The sequence below is a fragment of the Carassius carassius genome, chromosome 7, assembly GCF_963082965.1.
Source record: "Carassius carassius chromosome 7, fCarCar2.1, whole genome shotgun sequence".
Classification (NCBI taxonomy): Eukaryota; Metazoa; Chordata; class Actinopteri; order Cypriniformes; family Cyprinidae; genus Carassius; species Carassius carassius.
The window spans coordinates 12,578,712-12,599,707 of NC_081761.1; the positions used below are offsets into that span (position 1 = coordinate 12,578,712).

Sequence of the window (20,996 nt, forward strand, 5' to 3'; positions counted from 1 at the left end):
ACGCTCTCTCTCCTCTCCGGGAATGTGTTTCCTGTGGTCCGCTGGCTGATTGGTCCGCTGTCTTCCGGGGAGACGCGGATTGGAAGCCTGCGCTCGACATCTGGAAGGGAGGAGAGCAGTGATGGGAAGTCCGACTCGTTTCTGCGAATCGGTTCTTTCGAACAGTTGTTTGTCAATGAGCCGGTCAAAAACAACTCACTGGTTCTTCTACATCATCGCCTTGTATCTTACATCTCGGCACGACATATTATTTGCTATACATGTTTAATAATATATTGCTTCCAGTAAGCTATAAACTTGCAAAGTTTAAAGACAGCAACTGCTCCTTTTGTGATCATTTAGAAAAACAGTATAAACAATATTATGTAATTGTGTTTTGCATTGAGCTTTCTAATTTTGATAAAAATAATTTAATGTCTACATTTTGTTTACTCTTTGAAAAGCATTTAGAGCATTATCACATGAATATTACTATTATTATTAAAATAAATACATCATAAATGTACATTTATATATATAAAATAGAGAAAATTAACACAAAAGAAATGTGTTGGTGTATATTTGAATTATTCAGAGAACTTAGTTTAATAATGTGTTTTATTTCATTTCATAAATTAATAAAACCCAATAAGAATACAGTGGGGTAAATATTTATTTGATCCCCTGCTGATTTTATAAGTTTGCCCACTTACAAAGAAATAAAGCATCTGTAATTTTTATAGTAGGTTTATTTTAATAAATTATATAAAGGTTATAAATTGATTTGCATTTCTGTGAGTGAAATAAGTACTTGATCCGTACCAACCAGCAAGAATCATAAGAAAGGTGAGGGATGCAGCCCCGAACTACATGGGAGAAGCTTGTTAATGATCTTAAGGCAGTTTGGACCACAATCACCAATCAAAACATTGGTAATACACTACGCCACAGTGGACTGAAATCCTGCAGCGCCTGCAAGATCCCCCTGCTCAAGAAGGCACATGTACAGGCCTGTTAAAATTTTGCCAGTGTACATCTAAATGATTCAGATGAGGCTTGGGAGAAAGAGCTGTTGTCAGACGAGACCAAAATTGAGCTCTTTGGCATTAACTCGACTTGCTGTGTTTAGAAGGAAAGAAATGCCGACTATGACCCGAAGAACCCCATCCCTACAGTCAAGCACAAAGGTAGAAACATTATGCTTTGGGGCTGTTTTTCTGCTAAATGGACGGGCCATGTACTATAAAATCTTGAACGAGAACCTCCTTCCTTCAGCCAGAATACTGAAGATGTGTCATGGATGGGTTTTCCAGCATGACAATGACCCAAAACATACCACCAACAAAAGGGTGGTTCAAGAGGAAGCTCATTAAGGTCATGGAGAGGCCTAGCCAGTCTCCAGACCTCAGTCCTTTAGAAGATCTAAAGAATATCTGTGGAGGGAGCTAAAACTTTGAGTTTCCAAACGACAGCCAAGAAACCTTAAGGATTTAGAAAGGATCTGTAAAGAGGAGTGGACCAAAATCCCTCCCTCCTGTATCAAATAATTATTTTCCCCACTGTATGTTACTTACTGTCTTTTTTTGTCTGAATGCTTTATATATCCTGGTTGCAAAAAAGGGCATATATTGCCCTTTTTGATTATTATTATTAACAATGATGTTTATTGCAGGCCTAGTTAATGTACCACAGTTAAACTCGTTGCAGTCATTTACCAGCTTATGAAAACAAAAATTTAGGCTAAAAGTAATGTATCTTAAACAACAGTAACATTAATTTGCATCACTCATCACAGTTTTTGGATGTATTAATGAAATGTTCCACTCCCTGTTGTTTTTCGGCTCTTCCCATGAAAGCCCAGCTGAAGGTTCTCGACTCAAGAACCCCACGGACCGATTTTTCGTGAACGAATCATCCAGAAAGGCCTTGCGAACCGGTCAACTCATTCAAAAGATTCGACTCAAATGAACGACTCTTTCGAGAATCGGACATCGCTTGAGGAGAATAGACGAGAGAGGTAAAGAAGAAAAAAGGAGGAGAACGGGAGAGGGTGCTGAAATCTGAGGTGAGTGATGTGCTATGCCAGAACATTTAACCTGGACATAAGAGCAGCTTATTTACGATTCGAGAAGATTCAATTCTTTCCGTTTGCCACTTTTGTTGGTAATGGCTTTGAAAGGTTGGTAAAATGAAGTTGTAGACGTGCTTCGCACAAACAGCTCTAACAGAAGGCGGATAGACGCCTCCTCGGCAGATGGGCTTCTGAATAACTGTTTCCAATATGATCGTTACATTATGGGAACGCTCGAGCTTTGCCCCAGTAACAAACACGTTCTCGCTTGATTCACAGTATTGATATGACGCGCATTTGCTGCTGTTATATCCAGTTCGTTTCAGTTGCGACGGAATGGTGTAAACGGGGGTCGCTGCTCTGCTTCTGAATGTCGCTCGACTTAACCGCTCACTTTATGCTTCGCTGTTGATCCTTCAGTTTTACAATTAATGTCACTTAAACATTAAGATGTGTGGTATTTAATAAGTGCCATTTGGGAGGTTTATTTCGCCACGGCTATTTTTACGCGCCTCGCCCCGCGGGTCTATGGCAGGCTCCGGCCCCTGTTCAAGGCCAGGCCAATGGAAAAGTCAAAGCAGATGGAATCGATAGTCTCTCATACAGTGTTGAGGCAAACGCGCTTGTTTAAGTTAAAGCACCCAACATGTGTGTTTGAAAGAATCGTTAGTATGAGCCCGTAGGCCTGTGTCTGCTGTAGGTGCGCGTCGCGTCGCGTCGCAGTGGCGATCTCTCGTCTTGTTTCATGACGCCCGTTCTGCTCCAAGAGAAGACATGTTCTCAATAAGACAATTTCACGTTCTCCGCTGCTTCCAGCCGTGTGCAGAACCACAACAGAAACACAACAATACTGTAGAAATCTTTCACATTAAGGCGTTTTTGATCATTAGCTGTCCTATAATTCATGGGTGAAATGCAGAAGGCATGTGCAACATTGAGAGCAGCTTTGGGAATTGTTGTTACTTCAGAGCTGGTTGCTGGATGTCTGGAAAGCAGTTTTGTTGCCAGATGAAATGGTGGTGGTGGTTGTAAGAATGACCCTGTTTGTTTATGATCTTGCTAGTTTGTTTTTGTAAACTATATGTGGTCATTTCCACTTACAGTAGTTGCATCCCTGGGCCTTCCACCGTAATCCAAGAGATGTGGGGTGTGATGGGTGCGATTGCTTCATGGGTTTGACTTTCCCAACATTGCTGAACTGTTTATAAGCTCTAGAGTTGGGCATGAATAAATATTATAAAAAATCTGATACAGAATTGTATAAAATAAATGCTATTAATACATTCATACATATTAATAATATATAAAACTGTAAGGCCCCAGTGAAAATGTTGTAAGCCATCTAACATATTTATAGTTATATATATAGGGATAGTTCACCCAAAAATTTAAATTCTCTAATTATTTTCTTTACAAAGCCACTGGCTTTTCTTCATCGTTGGAATATTATTTTGTCATGTTTCTTACTTCAAATTTCAGAAAGTAATGAAGGCATTATAACAGTCATATAAATATGAATTGAGCAATTATACCAGTTTTTTCTGAAGAGACACAATCACGTTATGTGATGATGTTTTTAGTTTAGGTTTTTGTTCGAAAGGCTTCATGATGATCTAACCCTAACAAATATCCTATTAATAAGTATTTCGTTGTTTGTAGGAAATAAAAACTAAATATGTTTTATGTTGAAGAACTATACGTACATTATCTCTAACAGTGGATAGAAAAAAGAAATACTGTCATCTTAATATAGGATAATTATTCTCTAGATAATCTTACAATCATATTCTTTCACATCACAACATAAAAGTCAGTTATTTAATTTTGGAAACAACATATTGTCTTTATAGCACACTTTTTTACGGAAATGCCTGATTTAGCCTATATGATAATCTCCGTTATTTGGTATGTTTCTGGTTGGTTTTAATGTGTTTAGAATATATGGTCTGAAACTTTTGGACCCCACAGTAGTTGCCCCATATATATCTATAAAAGAGTGTAAAAATTGTTACTTTGTGCCATATTTTAGATAATCTAATCTAAGATTTTGAATCATCTTGTATTCATAAAAACTGTGAGCTCATAGTATAATGGAGAAAATCCTCTGTCTTTTTCAGTGGCTCTCGTCTTTTTTTAAACCCAATACTTGATCTTCTAAAGTTGACTTTTATCCCTTCACTTCGTGCCTGTCTGTCGTGCAACAGCAGCTCAGTTCAGTCGGATATAGTGAAAATATATCCTTGTTAAGGATTCAGATTTCCTTGGGCTCTGGTTGGGATAAGGTCACTGCTTTAGGAACGAGAGCCTTCTGGAATGTTTTGCTGAAGGCTGTTGTTGTCATGAAGTCAAATTTTCAGAGCCAGTGCTCGTCAGGATTTGTTGTATGATGCAATGCTAGTTATAACATTTTGGCCAACTGTTAGCACAAAGCCATTCCATATTATCGTGTTTCTCAGTGCACACTTTGCCTGTCAGGTCAGTAGTGGCAGTATGACCCATTTTACAATTTGAATGTAGACTATTTAACATTTCAGTCATTTCTTGGTGCACAATTCCTATACACTCAAGAGTATTTGCAGAAACATTTAAAAATTAAAATGTGTGTAAAATCAAATACATTTAGTGCTTGTTAAATCTTCAAATCGCTACCTGTGATGTAGACTCTCTCTACTGTTTTGACTTTGACAGTGCTGACTATTGCCGAATCTCATTATATTTTATAGATCAATGTTGATCAGTCTTTTTCAGACTTTCAAAATGAAGGCCTGCTAATATTTTGTAACAATAGATTAATCTAAATTTTTGATATTAAAAACAAACTGAGCTCTGTCAACTTCCTTCGTAAATGCATTAGTGTAAACATTACTTTTGCCCATTTTATAAACAAAGGGGCCAATTATTTTCTGTTGGCACAGATGCTATAGATAGCATGTGTTAAACCAGGAACATTCCTTCATATGATACTGCAGCTGCCAACGTGTTTATATTGCTCAGCCTGCAAATTTCCATTTTTACATTACTTTTGATGTTTTGATTGCATGGCCCAACAATAGATTTTTATTTGCTCTTCCCATATTTTCACTTGCATTACTCCAAAAATGATCAGTTTTATCTCCAGAAATGTATTTTAATGTGTGCCAGGAAAGCAGTTTTTCCGCAGGCACTGAGCTTCAGCCTGTTGAAGTGTTCATTTAGGATTACATTATTACAGGCTTTTTATTATTATTATGACTTTGTCAGTGTATTGGTAACCATCTTCATACAGGATCTGGTATCCTTGTTGCAGCCAGTGTGTTTTTTTTTAGGTAAGCGATGTGATGTCACTGCTAATAGCAGCGTCCTCTGGGCACACTCTCTCTTTGTGTGTGTGTGTGTGTGTGTGTGTGTGTGTGTGTGTTGGTTTTCTATTCCAGCAGGCTGCTGCACTATGTCTCTGTCTCCCTCTTTAAGGGTCTGGACTTGCTGACTGAGGAAAAAGTGAGTCAGAAGGGGATAGAGAGAGAGGGGGGCCGAGAGGGTGGTGCTATGGAGAAGCTGCAGCTGAAGGCTGAGAGGGGGGTGTATGTAGTACAGGGGTACATCTGCACCATTGGGTTATTGCTCTGTTATATTGTTTTACGGGAAGGTGCTTTTACTGCAGGCATTGAGCTTCAGCCTGCTGAAGTGTTCTTTTAGGATTACATGATTATGGGAAACTAAATGAAGGCTGTAAACTTAGAGTTTGCAGGCTACATTTTACATTTTTATTGTGAAGCTGAAGTAGCCAAAGGCTGCTTTGAAACAGCTTCATTTTGGTCAAATTAAACATTTAGCAGCCAAATGAATTTTTAGCTGACAAACGACAATCACTACAAATCTCTGTTGCAAAATATGTGTACATATCTTTAATCATTTCTGTTTCATTTAGAATCAGACAAAACGTAAAAATAATTTGATTTCAGCAATGAAGCAACACACTCTCATGGTATCTTGTAACTCTGTAATATTTTGGAAAATGTTGAGTTCATTCAATCATATTTATATTATTGAGTAGTTGTCCATTTTAGATCCTGCCCCCCCCCCCATCTCTCCCATCAATTTTTTGTTCCCTCTCTAACTGTACTATTTAAATAAATGTAAAAACACCAAAACATACATGACTGGATTGTGGTGCAATTTATGGAGCAAATGTACGCATTTAATGTGTCTGGTTGTGTATTTGTCCCTTCTGTGCAATCAGCATATGTGGCATTGTGTTGTTTACTGAATGAAAGTTTGGATCATATCCTAGAAATGAGGCTTCGTGCATCACCTCCCGTCTGATTCTCGAATGACTGAGTAAATAAAGCTTACGACCGAAAATCTGCTCAAAAACTGTCTAGCGGGACGCTGGCCTCAGACTAACTTTAGAGAACTGAGAAGGGGGAGCAACCAGACTCATCATTCATCCTTAATCAGTCCTGCTTTCCACAGAAGGGGGTGTAAGATCATACCACGATCCCACTGTCATTTTTAATGTGTGTGTGTGTGTGTGTGTGTAACATTATCACACTACTCTCATCTGACCAATAGTTGCCTTGGGCTTGACTCAGGATTATGAAAGTGCTGTTTCATTTCCACTATGTGTGTATGCATATGTCCCAATCCCTCTTTTCCATCCTGGCCTAACAATAGGAGGCTTGTATTGTCATTTCTTGCTCCCTATTCTCTCCCTTTCTTGTTTCCTCTCTGTTGGGAGCCGACAGCTGTGTGGTCTATTTTCATGAAGAAAGATAAACTGTCTTTCACGTGGGTGAAAATATATGGATCTGCTCCTCACCATTTACACCAAGTTTGTATGTATGAGTTGGATTGCAGTATTTGAAAGGCATTAAACAGAAAAATGCTTATTTGCAGGGTAATTCAATTCACCGGTCACTTGAAATGAAAGGTCACTATTATTGACAAGCCTGACATCACTTCCTATTTCCTGTGGATGTTTTCACAGAGCCTGAGTACACACTCACTCACATTCCTCTGTGTTTGCTCAGAGTGATTGTGTATTGGCATGTCAGTCGAAAGCCAGTCAGACTTATGTGTCTTCATGCTTTTCTGAGAAATGCAAACATATTTATGCTGTTTTTCTGAATGAATATTTATTTTATTCTGTCTGGCTCTCCTTGCTCGACCTTTCATCTGTGCAGTACCGAGATTAAATCGTGTCAGGCTTGTCTGGCTCAGAGACGTAAAACGCACAAACACAGGAGCTGCACATTAACCTTCTAGAAAGTTCCTCTACCTATTCAATCTCCTCCTGTCTATGAACTCTGTCGACGTCCATCTTGTTTTTTTTTTTTCTGACAGAATGATGAGGTGAGATGCAGGTTACATATGCACATGAAAGTAAATGTACAATTACAGTATTTCTAGCTGTGTGTGTATATGTTTTTTCAAGGCTGCCTGTCAGTTGCAGATGGTAATTTTTATGCTAATTTTCATGCCTCAAAGCAATGTATTCTCAAAGCTGACAGGTCCAAAGGTATGAGTCTATGTGCGTGGATGTTTCACATCGGTCATGTCAGCTGCTGTAATTTCATATTCACCTATCATGCCACAAGCAAACAGATCACTGAATTATCAAGATGTTTTATTAATGCTGGGTGGTTGCCAGTGTGATGTTTTGCAGTTGCTAGGGTTTCTGGGTAGCTTTAAACACAAATAAGTAAAAAAAAAAAAAAAAAAAAACTGGGATATGTTAAAATCCCAAACCCTTAAATATTGAGCAATCGTGAGCAATGTCATTGTTATTTCAGTGATGGAATTAAACGACTTTTGCAATCTGGGAAATTCCTATACAGTGATATAACTTGCTTAACTACCATAATATGATGGATCATTGAAGACATTAACTGGAGATATGGTTTCTAAAACTAATGTGATATTTAAAGCAGAAAGTATTTTAACTATTTGGCCATTTTTGAGACCCCCTTCATGAATCAGGCATACATTTTTTACTGTACAAATAAATGCAGCATTGATGAGCAGAAGAGACTTCTTTTTAAACATTAGAGAATATTACAGATCTCAGTTTGAACACTATGTGTGAATGTTATAAATGTATTAATAGAGCTGTTCTATTATTTTATTTTACAGAACAACATTAACTACAAAATAATTACTGTAGTCTACAGAAATTTACTATTATTGTAGTAAAAACTACAGTAACATTTATAAATGTTGATGGAGTTCTTTCTTCTGAGCTTTTATTTTGGAGAAACCCGCAGGAAGTCCTTAGTGCTTCTTTTTGTTGACAACAGCAGATTTATTTTATAAATGATTCTCATGAATTTGAGAAGATTTTTGTCACACGTATCACATTTTCACATCCATGCCTTGTAAAAATTAATAAAAATGTTACATAGCAACTGACGAGTAACAGTGTTTCAGTGCAGATTGTCCTCTCACTGAACCCAGGCTAACAAGCAGGTGCCGCGAGTTGTTCATCGCTGTCAGTATACATGCAATTCATGTGTGTATTAAAAAACAAAATATTCTGCAGTTTATTTTTCTAATTGTTTAAAGCCATTTCGCAATTTCAGTCACAGTAACCATCATCAACCACCCCTTCCTCTTCTCATCAGAGACATGAGATGCAGTACTAAACAGTCTTTTGTTGTCAGTGCTTGTAATTATTTTCGCATCTTTCTCAGACACCTTGAAATACTTCCACACTTATTCGGCCGAACATAGAAAGAGCATTTTTTGCTATTTTCGGCCCAATAATTTTGATTGTGAAACATTCGGTGCATCCCTAGTTCCAACCACACAGCTTTGCAATGCTCTTTGCAAATGTGCATTGGAAGTTTCATTGAGAGAACACTGAATCATTGAGCTAGCCTATGTTGCTAATGACAGAACATGCGACTGTAGTTGGCTGACTATGCTTTTGAGAAGCACACCCCTGGGTAGTTGAATATGGTGTACCACACTCCCTCTTTGTATAATCTACAGAGTGGTCTGAAAATCTGTTGACCAAAGGCCTGTTAAACTGCAGATTGCTGGTTTTAATGGGTATTAGCACAAATACAGATTGCTACACAATCTGATCAGGAGTTACAGTTTTTCACAGAACTGAAATAGAGAGAGAGGGAGAGATAAGCCCTGTGTAAGCTGTTTTATGTAATATCGAGACTGCTGTGATTTGTCAATGTTTAGTTTTAAATTTATGTGTACAGGTCAACACACAGTTTTGCAGTTATTTTAAATGTTTTTCAGAGGAAATGCTGGGAACAATGGACTCATCCTGCTTGCTATTATAGAACATGACTATTTCTACACCCCATCCACACACACACACACACACACACACACACACACACACACACACACACACACACACACACACACACACACACACACACACACACACCAGCCAGCCAGCCAGCCAGCCAGCTCTTTTTTGTTTTTTTTGTTCTCACACTCTGTGTCGTGTCTAGCTGAAGTTCCTTTCAACCTGCTTGTTGTGTGTGAGGATAAGGAGGTGTGTGTTGATGTTGCTATAATGACTTGTAAGTCATGTTTATTGTGGGCCATCCGCTCCGTTCATTGTTCTGGGATCTGTCTTGAGGTCACAGGCATCCTGCAACTATATTTCTGAAGGGGCTTTAGGTTTATAAGAAAGTAACAGTACAAAAAAAACACTTCAGAATCAGAATCAGAATCAAAATCAGAATGAGCTTTATTGCCAGATATGTTTACACATACAAGGAAATTGTTTTCATGACAGAAGCTTCCGCAGTGCAACAGAATGACAGCGACAGAACGAAAACACAGTAAAAAAAAAAAAAAGAACAAGTAAATAAGGAATAGCAATATACAAATTTACAATTGTATGTGCAGGTATATTCCAATAGACAGTTTTATATTTACAGGTAAATTATTAGCAAATTTGAAGTGTAGACTAAGTTTGTTTTAGATAAATAAGTTTATGAGGGTATAAATAGTGTTGTGTGTTCCACAGTTATTGTCAAGTTTTCATGAGATAGATTGCCTGAGAAAAGAAACTGTTCCTGTGTCTGGTCGTTCTGGTGCTCAGAGCTCTGTAGCATTTACCAGATGGCAACAGTTCAAAGAGGGAGTTTGCTGGATGTGAAGGGTCCAGAGTGTTATTGCCAGCCCTTTTGCTCACTATGGATGAGTACAGTTCTTGGAGAGTGGGGAAGGTTGTACCAATGATTCACTTAGCATTCCGGACTACCCTCTGTAGTCTTCTGAGGTCAGATTTGGTAGCTGAGCTGAACCAAACAGTTACTGAAGTGCAGAGGATGGATTCAATGATGGTGGAGTAGAACTGTTTCAGCAGCTCAAGTCAAGTCAAGTCAAGTCTGCTTTATTGCCAATTCTTCCACATGTACAGTACATACATACAGAGAATCGAAATTGCGTTACTCTCAGACCCTCGGTGCATACAGATGACACTAACAGTAGAGCCTAAAAATCTAGATCAAATATAAAATATAAGATACAGCCATACAATAAGGGAATGTAAAAAAAGACATATAATAAAATAAAAAATAAAGCAGCGCAAGGCACATGGCAGATAGAGTGCAAACCAGTGAAGTGAACAAACAGTGTGGATAAAAAGATTTTTAGTGCAAAAAAAGCTTATTCAGTCTGATTAAAGTGACTAAGGGCTCAAGAGCAGTTGTTTTTATTTAACTGACTGATGAGGTGGTAGAATGACTTCAGTTCCATTGAATGAAGTAGTGAGCAGACCAATGCTGCACTAAGTGACTGGTGCATGTCATCGTATGTTAGTGGGAGGGGGGAGTGGAAGGATCTGGGGATGTGGGATCTGGGGGGGGGGGGGGGGGGGTCTGGGTGGGTCATAGTTCAGCGGTGCCTGGGGCAGAATAGGGAGCGAGTTCAGATTCATTACAGCCTGATGGATGAAGCTGTCCTTCAGTCTGCTGGGTCCTGGCCTGGATACTCTGCAGTCTCCTCCCTGATGGCAGCAGACTGAAGAAGCTGTGTGATGGGTGAGTGGGATCACCTGCGATGCAGAGGGCTTTGCGAGTGAGACAGGTTCCATAAATGTCCTGGAGGGAGGGGAGAGAGACACCAATGATCTTCTCAGCTGCTCTCACTATGCGTTGCACTATACCACACAGTGATGCAGCTAGTCAGGATTAGAGGTCGACCGATATATCGGGCCGATATTTGTCATTTTTTTAATATATCGGCATCGGTCGATATCCGTGTTTAATAGCGCCGATTTAAAGTCAGGCACGTCGGCGGGCAGCCCCGTGTTGTTGGTGCAGTGGAAGGTGCTGCTGCTGCATGTGAAGCACCCCAAGCCAAAACTTTTGGAAGATTCAACAACAGTCCTGGCAGATAAAGGTAGTCAGAGAATTTCACTCTGTAAATGGGGTGGAGAAGTTGGCAGCTCTTACAAACACTGCAGCGTGATTGAGGGCTACGTTACTCCGCCGCTCACAGACAGCAGCGTGCTCGGAGAGACAGCTGTGCTGGAGCTGCCCAGAACAGTGAAGGACATTTGTTCGGAAGCATGGTTTGATGCAGACAATAACCAGTTTCCATCCAACTCATTTGTATTTAGGGATGTCAATATTCGATAATTTCCATGATCGATCGTCATTTAAATTAACGATCAATTAATAAACTTAATGCTGCAAAATGCGTCTGCAGTGGTATTATTATGTGCAAAAGCCACTTTCTCACCCAAATTAAAGGGGTTTTTGTCTGAATAAAATGCTAGTAGCACGACTGTAAAATGAATTGATGTGATTATGATCATTTGATAAAATGAAGAGACCGCGCCATACGTTTTAGATCATGTTACTTTGTTGATTGTTTCCCGTCAAGGAGACCGCTGAATGCGCCTCTTTAAATGGTTTCGTGGTGCTTGTTGTTGTATTTTAAAATGCAACTGCAATGTTTTCAAGTGACACTATAGTAGTGGTGCAACGGATCATCATTGATCCGTGATATGTTCGGATCAATATCTTCGGTTCGGCACACACGTGACCCGCGGATTGATTTATGAAAAAAAAAAAAAAGTTGCGCATGTTCAGTCCACACTCAGTGGTCATGGCAAGCGGAGGAACGGAGGAGCTTGAACGCCCCGCGCATTTTGGCTTCCCTGTCAGATATAATGATGAAGGAAGGAGTGAAAAGATTGTGCCAGATCTTTATGAACAGGAGAAGAAAAAAGTTGTGGATGAACTATCCCGAGCATCCTCTGTTGCGCTCACGACAAAAGGGCGTACGTCCAGGGGGACGGAGAGCTGACGATAACTGCTCACCATTTAGATGATAAATCCGGTTATTATGTTAAAAAGAAGATATTATGCCATGTGCACTTTAAGTTGATTTCATATATTTTAATTTAATAATTTAATGTTAATAAAAAAGACAAAACGTATGTTTATTTGTTCTTTGCCTTTTTTTTTTTTTTTTGCTGATCCGAAAAATGATCCGATCCATACGAGGACGAGCGAGCGCGGGTTTGACTAGATGTATTTGGAGGTTATTGCTCACGTCTCGTTCTGCACATATCCAAATGTTTCCATATTCGCAATGTATCTGAATGTTAAACTATAATATATATATATATATATATTTTTTATTTTTTTTTTTTTTTTTTATTTATTTTTTTTATGTAAACTAGACGGAAAAGATCATCCTCTTCACATGAGCAAAAACGTGCATAACAGCAGAGTGGACCGGTATACTACGGTCTATTTAAACTGACCAGTGTAACCTTTTAAAATGTTTGGTTGACTGTACTTTATTTTAATAATGAACAGACTGCGATGTACGTTTGAAATTAGAATGCACTTTAGATGTTCTGTGTCATTTATACCAAACAAAAATGTTGCTGGATGCTAGTTCGTTTGCAGCACTACTGTTATTTATTTTTTATTTATTACATTTTTTGTATTTTTCAGTTTAATTGATTTTTATTTCTAAAATTGTATTTATTTAAATGTATATTTAAGTTTACATTTATGTTCCAACAAACTTGAAAAATTCTACTTGATAAATGCTCTAAATCTTTTATGTAAATGATTGACATATGTATATATATATATTACCTGTTTTATTTATTTAATACTTGGTCAGTTTATTGATTTGTTTGGTTAACTTTGGATACATTTTTTATTTTAATACCGTGCAGTGCACAAAATTAAAATTCGAGAGATGGTTCAAGTCAGTGCTCAAAAAATCATGATAAGTTTAGAAATGTTGTGCATCCACTTATTCTCAGTGTTTCATTTTAGCATGTAAATGAAGCGGAAAACTTCAAGATATCGGCCCTAAAAATCGGTAGCACATATCGGCCATCGGCTGACCCTGACCTCTAAACATCGGCATCGGCATCGGCTATAGAAAAACCCATATCGGTCGATCTCTAGTCAGGATGCTCTCGATGGTGCCTCTGTAGAAGGTGTACATGATGTGGGGCTAGGGTGACCAGACGTCCCGAAAAATTCGGGACAGTCCCGAAATCTAAACAGTTGTCCCGAATCCCGAATCTGGCCCTAATTGTCCCGAAAATCATACTAAAGCAAAATCTTGAGTAGTTATTGTCTGATAAACATTAAAAACTGTCTGCGGAGGTTGAGTCGTCCTGCAACCAGCCCCCGCCCGCTGCTCATTGGCTGCAGCATCTTTTTTCTAAGTTCTAAAAAAATACCGTAGGCGGCTAGGCACGAATTTAGATATTCATTTATCTAATTAATCTATATGCACAAAGACAATACAACCTTTTTGTCCCCTTTTTGTTTTAAAGCTTGATGAAGAGAGCGCAAGTTGCTGCAGCTGCGAGGAGGACAGTGATGCACGCCTACAGGAGTGATTGACAGTTCAAGGCACTGTGTACAAAAAAATACTCCGCTACACAATTGTTTCGTTATTTTCGTTTAAGCTTATTAGCGTTAGCGTTACAGAAATGTCTGATTTACGCACTGTTACAACAGTCTTTTTTTTTTTTTTTTTACAATGACATTTGAGTTCATGATTTTAATGTTGTTGTTTCTTGTGGCAGACTAAAGAGTAATGACAGACGGTTGATCTTTGAATAAAAATGTGTTAAGGTTTGAAATTCATTATTTTTTATTATAGGCTACGAAGTCTAATATCATAAGCCCCCCATCCTGTCACCCAAGACCACAGACACCCCCCTTTTTTCTCTATATGTGTGAGTGCTGAGTGGACGGCAGTGGAGATGCCATCATCGGTCGACCGGTTGGACCGATATGCAAACTGGAATGGGTCCAGGGAGGGTGGGAGGGCAGACTTGATGTGGTGCATGACTAGTCGTTCAAAGCACTTCATGACAATGATGTGGTCTGAGGCTCCGAGATGGGGGAGGGCTTTGTGAGCTCCTCTCTGTGTGGTGTAAACAAAGTTTAAAATGTTATTACCTCGAGTTGGAAAGTTAATGTGTTGGTGTATTTTTGGAAACACACTCCTGTGGCAGGTTAAACTTTCTCAGCTGGTGAAGGAAGTATAACCTCTGCTGGGCCTTTTTAAAAATGGCGTCAATGTGAATGTCCCACTTCAGGTCCTGGGAGATAGTGGTGCCCAGGAACCTGAATGACTCCACTGCAGTCACAGTGGGGTTCATGATGGTGAGTGGGGGGAGTGCAGGGGGGTTTCTCCTAAAGTCCACAATCATCTCCACAGTTTTGAGTGTGTTAATCTCCAGGTTGTCATTTTTGCATGTATTTAACCGTATTATGATTTATTCATAAAATTATGAATAAATCTAATCAACTTAAATAAATCAAGGATGTCCCATTTTGCAAAAGTTTCAGGATTTACTGATTTGATTCATTTTTTTTGGAGGAATGAAAGCACACCGCTGGAAAGGGGGCAGAATGGGACGCAATAATAATTTTCTCTTGATTATTGTATTTTCATAATCGTTGGTGGCCAAAATTGAAACCGAAACTAAATTTTGATTAATTGCACAGCCCTAAATGTTGTGCTTTTAATTTTTCATTCATCAAAGTGTTGAATGAAAAGTCTCACAGTTTACGCTAAAATATTATTATTATTACAACTGTTTTAAACATTGATAATAATAATAAATGTTTCTTGAGTACCACATAAGTAGATTGATTTCTGAAAGATCATGTGACACAGAAGACTAATGACTAGAGTAATGACTAATGGAAATTCAGCTTTGCCATCATAGGAATACAATGTGAATGTGAAAATGTGATGTAATACTAATATTTTTTTTTTAAATATATTAAACTTGAAAAATGTTTTGCTGTGTTTTTGATTAAATAACAAATGCAGTCTTGGTGAGCACAAGAGACTTCTTTCAAAAAAGGCCCCAGTCTGTTTGGACATTTAGAGTTTGCCTTTGAATATATTTACATAAAGAAAGTATGTTGGCCAAGTCTAATACTCAGCTCAGTGCACTTCTTCTTGCGGCTAAAGAAAATGTTGTTGAAATGAACCTAAAAAAAAAACCCGATCAGCACTGCTTTAGCTTGAGCAGTGGTAGAAGTGACTCTTTGGGATATTGAGTGTCTATTGAGTATGAGTTGGCTTTGAATATGACACAAAGATCATGACATCACTATGGAATGTCACCTCCATCATCATGACATCACTGAAACATTATCCAAAGTGCTGTGGGGCTGTAATAGTTGCATGTTTTCATGCTCTTTGTGTGAGTTTGTGTGTGTGTGTGTGTGTGTGAGAGAGAAAAAGCCCACTCCAGATGTTTGGCAGTGATCGTGTTTGAGGAGGATGGACTGGTTTTTAGTGACGCCCACCATCTCCCTCCCCCAATTCCTGTCTGCTGCTGGAACAGGAAATGGGTTTTGGGTCCGGTTCAGCTCCTGTGCTGTGCCTCTGGCTCTCTCACACACATTGTGGTTGTGTGTTTGCGTGTGAGAGGGACAAGAATGCTCCACCGTGTGTTCCTGAGCCAGGCTACATGCCTTTTATCTTCGGTTGCTTTTGTGCCCTAAATCATACACTTTTCTCGTATACCTAAAGGGGTAGGTCACCCAAAAATGAAAATGATGTCATTAACTTTACTGTTGTTTCATGTCTGTGTAATACAGAAATTAGAAATTTTAAAGAATGTGCTTGTTGCTCCACTTTTCTATATATTTATGTCTATATAATCAAGAGAATAAAAAAAAAAAAAACATGATGATCACAGAAATAAGTAGTTAAGTAAATAATAATAATAATAAAAAATCTTATTCTTATGCTTATTAATTTAGGCGAACATTTTGTTAAAAAAATGTCTTATAAAAACAGAATTCCCATCATAGCAAAGTCGGTCACGAATATTCCTTTTTTGATTTTCACATAACCCCTAGCTGTGTGTTTGTCTGGCGTGACAGCATTGATTTATGATGTTCCATCATGTTCAATCTTATGGTGGTTATTAGGGAATGATATAATCTATGCATACTTGTCTCTCGTCATATGAGCAGTATCAGAGCAGACTGCATCAGACAAAACAGCCTCCATCTCAGTTGTATTTGACTTACGTCAGCAGTTTCTTCTCTGATCAGCTGCAAAACAGAAGATATGGACTATTAGCTGAATTGCTGTGCGTGCGTTTCTGACCTAGCTGTATTTTTGGGACAGTATTTCCAAAACTTTTCCTACAACTGACTATCTCCTAGTCATTATAAGTAGCTTAATTTCAAAACAATAAAAGTATGGACTTAAAAATAGTTCTTTAATGATCATTTACAACTTTGTCTCAGACGTGTTTCCTAAAATAGAAGTAAAACACCCAAATGAAAGATTTGTTGATATAGAGTAGGAGTAAAGATTCACAATTTACAGTAACGTTCCATTTGTTAATATTTGCAAAATTACAGGAACTGGAGACTTAAATGTAGTTGAGAAAAAAAATCTTGCAGCAAAATTGTGGTTAAAACAACCTGATTTAATGCAATTTCAGTTAAAATTCTACCCTACACATTGCTCAATCACATGCACACAGCACACTGCTCACTGCAGGGCTATTGAGGCCACACCCCCTACATGCACTGTGCTTTCCCCCATAATATGAACAGATCATTTCTTGAACCCTGCACACAAAATAACAACATGTCCATATTGGTAAGTATTCATGTAAATTACATGAATATTACAAAAAAATGTTTTAAACTTGTGCTGTGTGTAATATACTGTGACACTACAATTAGCCTATACCATTGTAAAAACAAATACACTGACTGAACAAACCATAGACTGGAACAAAAATTTAGGTGAGATAATAATAAAACAGAAGTCTAAAAATGACCCTCCCCCCACACACTGCATTTTCTCTGAAGACACACTTGCTGCATTTAAGCCCAAAGACTTCTTCTAAGTTTTGATATCTTAGATTTATTTAATCTATGGGATTCAAGTTTAAATACCAAAAGGTGTTTATACAGTAGCAAGCTAGCCAGTAAAATCAAGATATGACAAATCTGAGTTAGCAATTTTTCATTGACAATTTTTGAGATATAAACTAGCTCAAGCTGTGATGCTCTTTCTGCTAGTCAGTTTTCTGTTGTCATACAGAAGGACAGTACTGGTCAAAAGTTTGGAAACATAAATTTTTTAATGGTTTAAACCTTGAATATCTTTTGCTCATCAAGCCTTCATTTATTTTATCAAATACACAGAACAAAATAGTAATATTGCGCAATATTACTGGTATTACAATTTAAAATAATGTTTTTCTGTTTTAATACTTTAAAATGTAATGTTTTTTTCTGTGACTGAATTACATCAGTCTTCAGTTTCACACGATTCTTCAGAAATCATTCTTATATGCTACTTCTAATGTGCTTATTTATAATCTTACATTTTGGAAACAGTTGTGCTGTTTAATTTATTATAATTTTTTTTATTCTTTGAAGAATAAAGAGTTGAAAAAAGAACAGCATTTATTTAAAATAGAATTCCTTTTTTAACAATTACCATTCAGAACATTTGGGGTGAGCATTTTCTCTTTTTTTAAACAAATTAATACTTTTAGTCAACAAAGATATGTTAAATTAATAAAAAGTAAAGAATTATATTGTTAGAAAATATTTATATTTTGAATAAACACTGTTCACTCATCATTCATCAATAAATCCTGAAAAAAAAACATCACAGATTTCCCTCTAGAAATTCAAAACATGTTTTTTAAAATTAAGATTTGGATTATTTTGCATGCATGTGAGCCTATGATCAAACAAAATGTTTATATATATGTTTGTATATGATCTAAATTAGATTTCCAATTAATTTCCATAAATTCCCCAAAATACCTGTAAAGTCCCAAAAAATTCCTGTAAATTCCCACAAATTCCTGGTAAATTTCTAAATTGGAATATATACGAAGTTCCCATGGAAAGTTTCTGGATATTTACCACTCCTTTACCACTCCTTTGCAACTCTACAAATGATGAATTGTGTTTTTATTAACTAACAAACAAAGAATAATAAATGCTGTAAAAATGTGGTCAAACTTTATTTTAAGGTCCAATTCTCTCTGTTGATAATAGGTATGCTAATAAGCAAGTAGTTAATAGTGTGAATTGGTCCATATACAAAAGTGTTAACCCCCCCTACCCCCCCCCCCCCCCAAAAAAAAAAATTCCCATGAAACCCTATAGTAAGTTATGAATATTAGCATATCTCAAATAATTTGGTCTTGGGAAACTTTGATGAGAAATGTTTGCATTTACCCTTACATTGGGTAATTTAGCAGACGCTTTTTTCCAAAGCAACTTACAAATGAGGACAACAGAAGCTATCAAAAGCAAATGTTTGAGATATGATACTGAAATCTCAGACTTTTGGTTGCAGAAGTAAGCATTTTGGCAAATCTTTTTGTGACATTGTTGAAATCTCTTCTGAATCTCACATTTGGGGATTACTGGAGTCTTCTTCTCTAAGCAGCAGAAGACTTAAACAAAAGTCCCCATTTGTTCTCCATTTGATCTCATTGCTGTCTAGGAGAGGCAGTTGGCATATTAAAGAGATCTCGTTTGTGATTTTCCTTTTGTGGGCCATTTCCAAAAAAAACCCCTCTCCATATTCAGAACACAGATCTAGGTTCTTTTGTTGGCTATATGATTCTTTTCAGTTTAAAACAGTTTTCCTGTGATCTTTTTCTTCCTAAGTTCTTCAGATCAGTGTATTGGTTCTAGATTCATTCTAGGTTTTTTTAGGTTCTTCTATGGCAGTGGTTTTCAACCTGTGGTCAGCGGTCCCCTAGTGGGTCGTGGTGGTATTGCAGGTGGGCCACCAATTATTTTCTGTTCATTTCCAGTCCATTCTAGGGCTGTGCGATTAAAAGAAATCGTCATAAAATCACGATTTGAGCATGCACGATTTCTAAATGGCACGATTTTCCGTGGCCCTGACCTCCCGTAGTATGCTATCCGATCCAATCAGAATGCATTGCGCCTAGCGCGAGAACAGAACAGACTGGGCATACGTTTTGAAAGAAGCATAAACTTGGACCAACTAATAAGTGTGTCTCAAAGCTTCTAGTATGCACATGGATTGTTTATACAGATGTTGATGGAAACCCATAGTGCTGTGGGTTGTCCCTTTCTTCTTTTCCTCTCTGTTGCCTTTTGCACTCGTTCTCACCATCTCCCTTTCTTTTTCCTCCCTCTTTTCATGTCATTTGCCAGCTGTTTTCACAGTGCAATGTGCTGGAAAGCAAGTCTTTGATATAAGGCCTTGTGCGTGTGTGTGCAAGATTTCTTCTTTCTGAAATATGATCTTGACTTGCCTCTTTCCCAGCATTCATCTGCGTATTTGTATGCATGTTTATGTGCCTTTTATTGTTGTCGCTTTCTTCCATGATACTGACTGGATGCACTTTTATGGCATGAGCAGAGAGATGTGCAGTTATGAACAGCAGTCAACTCCGACTATACATGTTCCTCCCTGTTTTTGCAGCTAAATAAACCTCCTTTAATCTAACCAGTCCGCCTGTTTGTGAGCACAAGCGTCTCTCTCTCTCTCTCTCGCGCTTTCTCTCGCCCTCAGTGGGATGTGCTTCACAGAACTGTGCCCTCTGTTTCTGATTTGCACAGTTGGATTATTCAGGTTGTGTGGTTTGTTTAACGTTTTATTTTCAGCTGCTAAAACTGTCAGTCAGTGTCTGTGTTGTATATTTAGTTATTAAAATAATTCTTTATGTATTCTTTGGTATTTCTGTCTGGTATTATTATTATTATAATTACTTAAAGTGACACTTTTAACACACACACACACACTGTTAATTCACAAACTGTCTGTTTCTCTGTTTTTGCAGGTAGGAACCTCATCTGAATGTGACAAGCACCTCTACTTGCAGAGATACAGGTATATTTGGGTGTTGTGTGTGTGTATATATGAGTGTATATGAAAGAAAAGTGATGTGTTTTTCTCAGATGGGTAATTAAAGCCTTCTGAAAATGACATGCCAAGAATTCTTCAGTTTTACCTCACATTCCTTCTTTTTTGCTCCTTGTAAAGACTCCAGTGGATTCTAGGGTGTGTGTGTGTGTTATGATTATAGCTGTTGTATCCAGATGGCAAACTCTGTCTCTTCTAAGTGCTGCAGAATTCATTTCTTTAAGTGAAGTTTGGAGTGGAAAAGAGCTGAGCTATAGAAGTGTATTTCATTCTGTTGTTTAGTGTGTGTAATCTGGCTGCAGCTCTCTGTGGATAGATTCTGTCCTCTCTGAAGTGTCAGTTGCTTCAATAATATTTCGTAACGCACATTCCAGGGAACAACAGCAGGAACCATTTTCCAAACAATAGAGCTTTGAAAGGTTTTATTTTATAGAATGTGAATTACAGTATTGTTCTGAAACAAATAGTTTTCGCACGGAATGAAAACTGGCATCACCATCTGCCTTTGTCATTATTTTATTCTCCAGCATAAAATGAAATGTTAGGCAGGATACCAGAGCTGCTCTTTTATACAAGAAAA

General features: G+C 37.8%; 1 protein-coding gene across 4 annotated transcripts in view; it reads left to right on the forward strand.

Moving 5' to 3' along the window:
- The first annotated feature begins 1,956 nt into the window (after positions 1-1,956).
- LOC132143562 (amyloid beta precursor protein binding family B member 2-like) overlaps positions 1,957-20,996 on the forward strand; it is a 49,111-nt gene continuing 30,071 nt past the window's right edge. For 3 of the 4 annotated variants that reach the window (XM_059553896.1, XM_059553899.1, XM_059553900.1), the window contains exons 1-2: positions 1,957-2,044; positions 20,334-20,383. The gene's annotated coding sequence lies outside the window, so the exon portion shown is untranslated. The remainder of the gene's footprint in view (positions 2,045-20,333; positions 20,384-20,996) is intronic. The other variant, XM_059553898.1, reaches the window with a different exon arrangement.